This window comes from Mustelus asterias, chromosome 17 (assembly GCF_964213995.1).
Source record: "Mustelus asterias chromosome 17, sMusAst1.hap1.1, whole genome shotgun sequence".
NCBI classification, from domain to species: Eukaryota; Metazoa; Chordata; class Chondrichthyes; order Carcharhiniformes; family Triakidae; genus Mustelus; species Mustelus asterias.
In genome coordinates this window covers 24,651,301-24,662,835 of record NC_135817.1, presented here as the reverse complement: position 1 = coordinate 24,662,835, position 11,535 = coordinate 24,651,301, and the positions used below count along the sequence as shown (strand labels likewise).

The 11,535-nt window shown below is 42.3% G+C and overlaps 1 non-coding gene across 1 annotated transcript; it reads left to right on the top strand.

Annotated features, from left to right (window-relative positions):
- Positions 1–9,056: 9,056 nt before the first annotated feature.
- On the top strand, positions 9,057–9,248 carry LOC144506726 (U2 spliceosomal RNA). The gene has a single exon (XR_013499958.1). It is a non-coding gene; the product is annotated as a U2 spliceosomal RNA (small nuclear RNA).
- Positions 9,249–11,535: the final 2,287 nt, after the last annotated feature.

Here is an 11,535-nt window from a genome sequence, read left to right as displayed (position 1 = left end):
ATTACAACTTTTGTCCAGACATGGACAAGAGCAGAACTCAAGAGGTGAGATGAGAGTGACTGCCTTTGACATCAAGGCAGCATTTGACTGAGTGTGGCATCAAGGAGTCCAAATAAAAACTGAAGTCAATGGGAATTAGGAGGAAAACTCTCCACTGGTTGGAATCAGACCTGACACAAAGGAAGATGGTTATGGTTGTTGGAATTTAATCATCTCATTCCCAAGGCATCACACAAGCAGTCTTCATGATAGTGTCCTCGGCCCAACCATCCTTAGCTACTTCATCAATGACCTTCCCTCTTTCATAAGGTCAGAAATGGAGATCTTTGCTGATGGTTGCACAATGTTCAGCACCATTCATGACTCCTCAGATACTGAAGCAGTCTGTGTACATATGCAGAAAGACCTGGACAACATTCAGGCTTGTGCTGTTAAGTGGAAAGTATTATTCATGCCACATGAAAGTGCCAAGAAATTACCATCTCCAACAAGAGAGATTTAAGCTACTTTCCCTTAACATTCAGTGGCATTCGTATCGCTGAATCTGCCACTGTCAACATCCTGGGGGTTACCATTGACCAGAAACTGAACTGAACCAACCATGTAAATAATGTGGCTACAAGAACAGGTCAGAGGCTGGGAATTCTGCAGAGTGTAATTCACTCCTATTTCCCCAAAGTCTGGAATGTAACAGAATTCTCTCCAATTGCCTGATGTAGCTCCAACAATACTCTGCCTGACATCAACTAAGACAAAGCTGTGCCTTTTATTAGTGCCCCTCATGTTAAACATTTGTGTCCTCCATTACTAACTCACAGTACCAAAAGTGTGCACCATCTATAAGATGTTCTATAGAAACTCACCAAGGCTTATTCAACAGCACCTTCCAACCCATGGCCTTTACTACCTCGAAGAACAAGGGCAACAGATACATGGGAACATCATTAACTGCAAGTTCCCCTTCAAGCTACTCACCATCCTGACTTGGAATCATATAGCATTCTTTCACTGTTGCTGGAACTCCCTTCCGAATAACACTATGGGTATACCCGCACCACATGGACTGCAGCACTTCAAGAAGGCAGCTCACCACCACCTTCTCAAGGGCAATTGGAGATGGGCAATAAATGTTGGCCTAACCAAGGATGCGCACATCCTGTGAATGAATAAATAAAGAAAAATTAAATAAGGTTACACACTCACCCTTAGTGAACCTTATGCAATACGACAGCCATGCCCTGTGGATGACCCCTTGGTTGCTCATTACCTTTACATGCTCTGTCCAGGCTGCTTTTGCATGTCTGGGAGGTCTCCTTTTCCCGTTCGCAAACACGAGGACCTCACACAGAACACTCACAGCCTGGAGGAGGAATTGCATGGAATCATCATCAAACCGTGGGACTGTCTATGGTTTGGGCTCCTTAGCAGCTGGTTCGTCCATTCTCTCCACCAGAGACAAAAAGAGTTAAAAGGTTGAATTTGAGTCTTAAACTCATGTTATTCATTAAGGAGAATTGGACGGTGTGCTCAAATGTTCTTTCATCCTGGCAAGGGTCCTGAATAATACACTGCTTATAGGCAATAATAGTCACCAAAATGTAAAAACAAGCTGCTCCTTCAATAGTTCAATGGATTTACAAGTCTTCTTGGTCCAAGCTCCTAGCTCCAGGCCGCTAATTTTTGTACAGTTGCCGCCGACCCTTTCCAAGGTGCTTTTAAATGGTTGGCTCTGATGGACCTCAGGTTCACGGCCTGACTCCTTTCTACTCAGTCAACCCAACCTTGAATCCCACTGGGTGTGTTGACAACCCTTCCTGTGTGTTGTTGGTTGACTTCCTACCTGGCGGTCTCTTAGTGGCAGACAAATGCTTTACTTGGCATCTTTAAAAGGTGGGGATGGGAGTCTATGAAGCCAAAAAGTGTGCAATTCACCCTGTAATGTCATCAACACCCCACAAATGATCTATTTGCTCATTTATCTGTACATACCTAAATGCAAAAGAACTTTGCAATAGTAACAATGCAAGAACTCAATAGCTGCTGACTAAATAATTATAATGCAAGTTTTCAATTTGTTTCTTGGTGCCAAAAATTGACCTAATCTTTGGCTAACTAGCAACTTGTTCGTCAGAATTTTGCCAAAATAATGCAGCTAGTATAATTGTGAGATGACTCACTGCTGAGCGCACATAATCTCATCAACCCCTAATCCATCCCAGTTTATAATTGGATCTGATCATTTACTAGTGTTTTGCTTCAAAGAATTTAATCATTACCCTTGGGTTACCAGAATCTCCATACCAATCTCCCATGAATTTACTGCTGCTGATTGCTTTTGGAGATGAAACTTCCCTGATCAACATTGTTTTAAAAATAGTTGGCACTGCTAAATTCAAAAGGATTTTGCAGCACAGATCTAAGCTTTCTGGCTGTACATTCAATATTTCATTTTCAACTTATCAATAAGCAGTGCGATCTAAGTCTTGCAGTGTGGTAGGTAACCAAGCAGCAGACGATGAAGTTCTGCGTAGGACTTCCAGAAGACCTGGACTTGCTGAAGACAATTGTCTATGGGCCATTGCCAGATAATTGTGTCAAACCTCCAGATATGTTTGGTGACCCCTTGGCAGACGTGGCCTTTTAGCTTGCAGCAGTAGTTGAGTCATTTTATTGATTTAATAAGTTTTTGAATCTATGGCAAAAACAATGATGAGCGTGCCTTTGAAGAATCATCCAGCAATATGTACGATGATTGTTGAATGCTTATGTTTTAAACCGTCTCCCTTAATTCAAGGTCAAATAGAGCAGTTTGGAGTAGGGGACGTGACCTCCTATGAAATCTGCCCATTTGACCTGGTTGCCATGGATATTATAGAATCCCTACAGTGCAGAAGGAGGCCACTCAACCCATTGAGTCTGCACCGACCACAATCCCACCCAAGCCCTACTCCCGTAACTCCACATATTTACCACGTTAATCCCCCTGTCACTGGGGTCAATTTTGCATGGCCAATCAACCTAACCCGCACATCTTTAGACTGTGGGAGGAAACCAGAGCACCTAGAGGAAACCCATGCAGACATGGGGAGAATGTGCAAACTCCACACAGACAGTGACCTGAGGCTAGAATTGAACCCGAGTCCCTGGTGCTGTGAGGCATAACAAGGGGCCCAGGTTGAAAATGATTGAAAGTAAACTGCAAGCTTTTAGACCAGCACAGAAAGAAGGGGGCAGCTGTTCTTGCTACGTACATACTTACAGAGTCCCAGAGGCAGTCAGCCAGGGAAATCTAGGGAAGAAGACCGATGACAAATGATGCTTTGCCAAAAAGGGAAGAAGGACTGTTTTCTGGTTAATCAAAGCAGAGAGCTGGTGGGGACGAATGCAGGAAGTGTCTTCAAATGATGAACCTCGAGCAAGTGCCACTGTAGTACATTTGAAAGGCTGAAAGCTGCATGGATAGCACACTTAGATTATTGCGAGCAATTTTGGGCCTCGTATCTAAGGAAGGATGTGCTGACCTTGGAGAGAGTCTAGAGGAGGTTCATGAGAATGATCCCGGGAATTAAAAGCTTGATGTATGAGGAGGGTCTGAGGACTCTGGCTCTGTACTCGATGGAGTATAGACGTATGAGGGGGGATCTCACTGAAACTTATAGAATACTGAAAGGCCTAGATAGAGTGGATGTGGGGAAGATGTTTCCATTAGTAGGGGAGACTAGGACTCAAGGGCACAAGCTCAGGGTAAAGGGATGACCCTTTAGAACTGAAATGAGGAGGAATTTCTTCAGCCAGAGGGTGGTGAATCTATGGCACTCATTGCCATGGAAGGCTGTGGAAGCCAGGTCATTGAGTGTATTTAAGACAGAGATAGATAGATTTTGATTGGTAAAGGGATCAAAGCTTATGGGGAAAAAGTGCGAGAATGGCGTTGAAAAACTTACCAGCCATGATTGAATGGCGGAGCAGACTCAATGGGCTGAGTGGCCTAATTTTGCTCCTATATCTTTGGTTTTATGGTTTCAGAAAGTGGTCACCCCCAGCTTAAGAGTACACAGACAGAAAGGGAATGGGGTAACCACTGGATAGTCAAGGTTGACCAGTGAGGCAGTGTAGGATTCCACTGAGTGCAGCTTTCTCTTTAACTGATATTTGGTTCTGAATACTGATTAGGGTAATCGTCCTGCTGGGGAACACAGTCAAAATGATTCTACAATCCTGTGGGTGGCTGAACTGTACAAGAGAAGAGGGGCGGCACGGTAGCACAGTGGTTAGCACTGCTGCTTCACAGCTCCAGGGTCCCGGGTTCGATTCCCGGCTCGGGTCACTGTCTGTGTGGAGTTTGCACATTCTCCTCGTGTCTGCGTGGGTTTCCTCCGGGTGCTCTGGTTTCCTCCCACGGTCCAAAGATGTGCGGGTTAGGTTGATTGGCTAGGTTAAAAAAATTGCTCCTTAGAGTCCTGGGATGCGTAGGTTAGAGGGATTAGCGGGTAAAATATGTGGGGGTAGGGCCTGGGTGGGATTGTGGTCGGTGCAGACTCGATGGGCCGAATGGCCTCCTTCTGCACTGTAGGGTTTCTATGGTTTCTATGAAAAGGAAGATTAGAAAAACAAATAGTAACAGGGCATCTAATAGGTATGGCAGGAAGGTGTTTCTGCGACCATAGACACAAGTCCAAGGTGATACGTTTGTTCCCCTGGGTGAAGGATGTCACTCAGTAGCTGCAGAGCATTTTGAGGGGGAAGAGTGAATCATAGAGGTCATACCAATGATGTGGGTAGAAAGAAGGATGAGGTCTTAGAGGCAGATTTAGGGAATTCGTAAGGGATTAAAAACTAAGACTTTAAAGGATTATTCCCAGCACTACATCCTTGTGAGTATAGAAACAGGAGATAGAGCAGCTGACTGCATATCCAGAGAGATGGTGCAGGAGGGGGCGCTTTGGATTCCTCGGGCACTGGAATTGGTTCTGAGCCTGAAAGAGGATTCTCTTTAGTGCGATTGCTTACCCTCAGTTGCCATTGGCTCCTCAAGTCAGGTGATTCACTTCTGCTACCCTGTCTTAAAGTGACAGACACCACATACACAGCCCTTACTGGGGGAGGTGCCAGCCGGACAAGTTGCATCTCCGCAGGGCTGGCACCCAAATTGTCAAATGGAGGCTTGTGTGGCTTATTGGGGAATATTTGAACAAGCTTGTTGGGGGGGGGATGGGAACCTAAAAATAGATTCAGAGGAGTTGGAAGAAAAGCTGGCAATAAAGATGAGAGGGGAGAGATACAAAAGGGTCCAGAAGGGCAATTTTTTCACATAGAGGGTGGTGAGTGTCTGGAACAAGCTGCTGGAGGTAGTCGTAAGGCGGGTAGAGACAGTTACATGGGTAACATGGGTATAGAGGGATCTAGGTCAAATGTGGGCAGCTGGGACTAGCTTAGTGGTAAAAAAAGGGCAGCATGGACAAGTTGGTCCAAAAGGCCTGTTTCCATGCTGTAAACCTCTATGACTCTATAACTCTAAACAGTAAAATTAGTAAATGTTATTTATGTGGTGTCTATCACTTTAAAACAGTACATCAGAAGTGAGTCACCTGATTTGAGGAACCAATGGAAAGTGAGGGTGAGTGAGCACACCAGAGAGTGTCCTCTTTCAGGTGTTTCACTTCTGGTAGCCATGTTGCTTGTATGTAGAACTGGGTTCTATGATGTGGAGATGCCGGCGTTGGACTGGGGTAAACATAGTAAGAAGTTTAACAACACCAGGTTAAAGTCCAACAGGTTTATTTGGTAGCAAATGTCACTAGCTTTCAGAACAGGCTGTCCCTTCATCAGGTGGAGTGGAGAAATGCTCACATAGCCAAGTTCCGCACACATGAGGACGGCCTCAACCAGGATCTTGGGTTCATGTCACACTATCTGTAATCCCCACAGCTTGTCTGGACTTGCAGAATCTCACTGGCTGTCCTGTCTGGAGACAATACACATTTCTTTAACCTGTGCTTAATGCTCTCTCCACTCACATTGTTTGTACCTTTAAGACTTGATTATCTGTAAAAACTGCATTCCAATCATTATTCTGTAAATTGAGTTTGTGTCTCTGTATGCCCTGTTCGTGAGCATTTCTCCACTCCACCTGACGAAGGGACAGCCTGTTCCGAAAGCTAATGGCATTTGCTACCAAATAAACCTGTTGGACTTTAACCTGGTGTTGTTAAACTTCTAATTGGGTTCTACCCAAACCTCCTGTACCTAAGTTTCTCTTATATATTCCAAAATTACCCTTCTCTCGGGCAATATTTCAGAAGGAGTGCAAATATCGTCATCTCTTACCATTAGAGACATACTAGCTCCCAGATCTCCCAATATTTTAACTTCTTTGCCTACTTCCCCTGTTCTACCTGAGTAAACCTTACCCACACAGGTGAAGTCTTTGAAAAGATCAGGTTCTACTTCATCATCCAGGCTGTGCACATTCCTTTATCTCCTCGCTTTCTTTTGAGATTACTTTCACCACCTTAACTAGTCCCACTAGTTGAGCCACTTCTGCCACTTCCTTTTTCTCAGGGCCTTTATTAAGCCACCAACACTGTGCCTTTGTGTGTCCTATCTTATGGCAGTTAAAACACCTGAGGTCTTTCATCTCTTTTCGACCCTCTGGGATGTCTATTTCACAGGTGGTAAACTGGTCCCAGTGTTATCTCTTTCTGTTTTTTCTTGGAAGGATCTCCCCCTCCTCCAATCTTTATCCTTCGTGTAATAAGATTGCTGTCAGAAGCCAAATTTTAATTTATGCACTAATGCATATTCATCCGCTATCTCTGCAGCTCTTCTCACTCCCTGAACCCTCTACTCCTCAACATGAGTTCTTATCCCATCTGGAAGTGAGTTTTTGAACTCCTCCAGCAGAATTATATTTCTAAGGGCCTCATATCTCTTTTCCATCTTTAATGTTCTCACCCATCTATCAAAGTTGTTCGGTTTTACTCTCTCAAATTCAAGATAGGTCCGACCAGGTTCTTTCGTACATTCTTGAACATTTGTCTATACGCTTCTGGTACCAACTCGAAAGACTCAAAACACCCTTCTTTACTTTTTCACAGTTTCCTGACAGCGCTGCAAACAATTCTGTAGCCCTGCCTACCAACTTGGTCTGAAATAGCATAACCCACACATCCTCTGGCCACTTCATCTGTGTAGCCAATTCCTCAAAGGATATGAAAAAGGCTTCTGTGTCCTCCGAATTTTGATAATGTTTGGACATATTTGCATATATCCTTACCAGGTGGGTGGTTATGCTGAGTCTGCTCATTATCACTTCTACTGGTACTCTTTCACCTACCATTTGAAGTCTTTTTTCTTCCATTTCCAACATTTTATTTTCTAACAAACTCCTTCTCTCTCTCTTTCCCTTTCTTCTTCCTTTTCTTCTCTCTCCTTTTCCTTTTCTTATGCTAGGGCCTTTCTCTCTCTTTTTCTTCTCTCTCCTTTGCCCTTTCTTCTGCCTCCAATCTTCTCATTTGCAATTTAATTTTCTCTAACTCTACCGTGTTTGACTTTTTCTCTGCTATTCCTAAATGCTTGACTAACTCTTTTACAAGTTCAGCTTTCTTATTATCCCTGGTTAGAACCAATTCTAGTCTGAGTGCCAATTCCACAGGTGTTACCTTTCTCTGTTTTTCCTAAAAGTTTCTTGGCAAATTTTGGACGCATCTTCAACCCTCAAAACCTCTTTAGCAATTTCCAGAGCCATTTCCCAGTATTTGATTTAATCCGAAACGAAACAGATTTTCCCACTTCTCACTGAAAATTTGTTTAAATATCTGTGACTGTTCAGATCCCGGACGAGCTCCCAATTTTGTTACAACACGGAAGTGATGTTTCCCTCTGCGCAATTTTGGAAGCCCCCAAAGGGATATACCTTGCCTTGTAATCTTTAAGTAAGTGTGCGCGAGATAGTTGGAAGCTACTGGTTTTGGTAAACTAAAGCAGGATCAGATACTCTATATCATGAACAATTTACAGGCTTTTATTTTAAAACTGGTGACAACCTTAAGACAATTAACAAACTGTATAAACTCCCCAATAGAATGCTGTTCTAATAATGTAAGACTCACAAATGAATCAAAGGTTTATAAATTCCAGTCATTTTCAAAAGGATATATATAACCAGGCACTTGCTAGAAGTCTGAAGGTCTTTGCTGTTCAGATTTAAACATCTTCCGAGTTGTTCTATTTTAGACTATAGATGGTAAGTTTGATGACGACATACATTAAACTGCCGAATTTTAGATACAAGTGCCTAGCCCAGTGGTTCCCAAAGGGTGCGGCGCGCCACACTGGTGTGGCGAGAGAGGATGGCAAGTGTGGCGGGAAGATTCAAGGACAATCAAAGAAACATTTAAACATGGATAGATATTTTTCCAAAGTGAGAGCAAGAGCATCAAGTGATGCTGAGGACGATGTCCCATGATCATATTATAAAGTAGTTGTGTTCTATGTTATGAATCAAGCACTGCCAGGAGTTGTTTTTTTTTGTTTTTGAATGTATTTCTTATCAACAAAAAATTTGGTGTGGCGCGAGCAAATTTTTATTCCAAAAGTGCGGCCCAGTGAAAAAAGTTTGGGAACCACTGGCCTAGCCTCTCCCTCCTTCTTTCTAAATGGCCTGTATTGTGCTGTAATGTTCTAAAGAGGTGGCCAGATTACTCTGCTGTCATCTCCCCTTGTCTGGGTTTAAATACCTGGAATTACTTCACAATATTCCTGCAATTTGAGTGGCTTGAGGCTGTCAACAACACTCAAATTTGAATTCAATTGGTTCTGTGTCTTTGAGTGCTTGTTTTAAACTCATTGCTTCAATTAAAAAACATGTTTTGCTCTGCTGGAATTCTGGCTGCTGCTTTGGATACAAATGTTGCAAAGCTGGCTTCTGCAGCTTAAAATCCCAAGCACAAAGACACATGCTTTTTAAAGAGACAATGCTATATGATTTATTTTGGTTTTCTTAGCATTTCTTTTCAATATTTACATTTGTCAAACACCACATTTTTAATCTTATGATCGCTTCTCGGCCTTTTGGCTAAGACCAAGTGTAGTATCGACATGCTGAACTTGGTTGAAGTCATTAGGTTACATTTTACCTTCACTTGAAGCAATTTTTAAAAGCGGCATCTCGGCCTTTTGGCTAAGTTGCAAATGAGATCAAGCCTTAGAGGAGGTGCAATGCCTACTCCAATCAGCTTGGATCATGTAGATCAAGCCCAAGACGGGAGGTGAGAGCCCTGTCTTGTCAGCTTGGATTGGGAATATCTCAACTTGTTGAGACTCTGAATTGGACTTGATTTGATTGAATTGGAATAAAAAAAACCTCACAGCTTGAGAGAGAAACACAGCCAGCAACTGTCTCTGCCAGTGTAACAGCCACGTTTATGTCTTAAAAGAAAGCCTCATCTTGATAGCGAAGAAATCAGCAAAGAAGACAGAAGATTCCGGAAGATGATAAACCTGGTTGAAATCTGAGAGTGGCTAAGAATTTTATTTATTTTTGTTAATAAGTGGGAATTGGATTTATCTAAACAGCATTCCATTAGATTAGTGTTTAATTCGGTTTGTTAATAGTTTAGTTAACCTGTTCACTGTTAGTTAGATAAATAAAATATTACTTATTGCTTTTACAGAGTCTCAGGTAGTTATTTTGATTAACCACTAAAAGTTGCTGATGTGTAGATATTACCCCTTCTCACACACTCTTTACCAGACTATGAAGCGAGGTACGTCTCTTTGAGTGGTTCAGCATTAGTTCTCAGAGAGGAGATCAACCTCCCCCTTCATAACAGTAGTAAAGCAGGAAATAAACTTTATCGAGGTTCAAAAGGCATCTGCAGAAGAACTTTAACATGACGGGAGGAAAGTGAAATAAAATGACATACACAGATAAAGGAAACTCAATATGTATGGGTGGACAAGAGAAAGAACAACCTGGTGTCCTCTCTCTGATTGAAGGCTGTTGTAATGAAGGTAGTAATGCTGGATAATTTTATTGATCTATAGTAAATATTCCATTGGGCTCAGTGTCTGCAGAAGTGGGTCACAGATTTGAGAGTTGCTGCCATGGAAGACCAATTGAGTTTCAGCAGTTGGCACACACTGCAAGCATGGTGGTGGAGGGAATGGGTGTTTTGGTTGGAGTGTGAAATTTTAGTCAAATGGATTCATTTGTTCTTGATGGTATCAGGTTGGAATGATGTTGCAGCTTCACTTATCCAGGCAAGTGGAGGACATTCCATCATTCTGCTGACATTTTCCTTGTGTTTGGCGAGAATCTTTATCGAGGGTCAAAAGGTGAGACACTTGCCACAGAATATTCAGCCTTCGACCTGTTCTTGTTCACATAAGTGTACCGGCCACCACAGAGAAGATTAACAGAGATCTTTTTTGGTCTCTGTGCCTGTTTTTGACCAAGGTGACAATTTGAATAGGATGCAATCGAAGCAGTTGTCAAGAAGTATTTCTAAGGAAGAATGAATCTGAACTGATCCTTTTGCACCCAGACCTTGCTGTCCATTCCTGTAGTTGTCAGGACTGTCCAAGAGAAATTCACCCACTGTGCATTGGGACCAGTGATGGTGAAACCAATGGATGATCCAATTTGATATCTAAACTCTCGGTTGATAATTGTTTTGTTCAAATCTCAGAAAAGCACCTTTTTCTGCATCAGTGTGACATCTTCCATTTCCCTCTCTTCATTTAGTGTCTTCTGTTGTCCAAGGATTGGCTCACTAAGGCCATATGGGGCAAATAGAAGAGGCAGACCCCATGAATGACTTCAGTTGGTATGAGGGCTGAAATTGTGCCAGTGGCGTTATTAATAACACATTCTAGCCAACTGAACCAACCAACCACAACCCTGCCCTTACATTTCACACAGCAGCCAAACTTCCGTTCACTCTTAAATGTGATTGCCTTGACATTGTATAGTCCCATCAGTGTTTGATCAACATTTATCATTGTACATTTAGTTTAAGATGTTAGAAACATGTGCTTACACTATACAATTGCTGATCAATGCCAAGCATAAAGCGTGATGCTTTAATTAAACTGTGTTCAGATATGGATTAGGCTTCAAATATCTGCCGTCTCCAGAATTCCAGCTCCACAGAATCAAACATTTTGTCAGGTTTTCCAATGTCACAGCTACACCGTGATGCTGAATCAAATGTAATCTTATTGCATTAAAGAGATGAGTAATATAAATATTTTACCAAGCACTGTGGATTAATTTATTCTTCCAGGCTGAATGGGCTTTCTGTGGTACCATCAAGTGGACTATTTTATTGATTTTCTCTGTAATTTGCTTCAATCTATTTTTCCCACCCCTCCCAAATATTGAATAACTTTCCATCTAATTCGCTTGCAGTGAGCTTGAGAGAGGTTTCACTTGTTCCTAGTACTATGTTTTAATGTACTGGCTAACTCATTTGTGTTAAATTTTTATCTCTGCTACTTCAACATTGTCGTTAACCTGTTTAGAATGGCCAA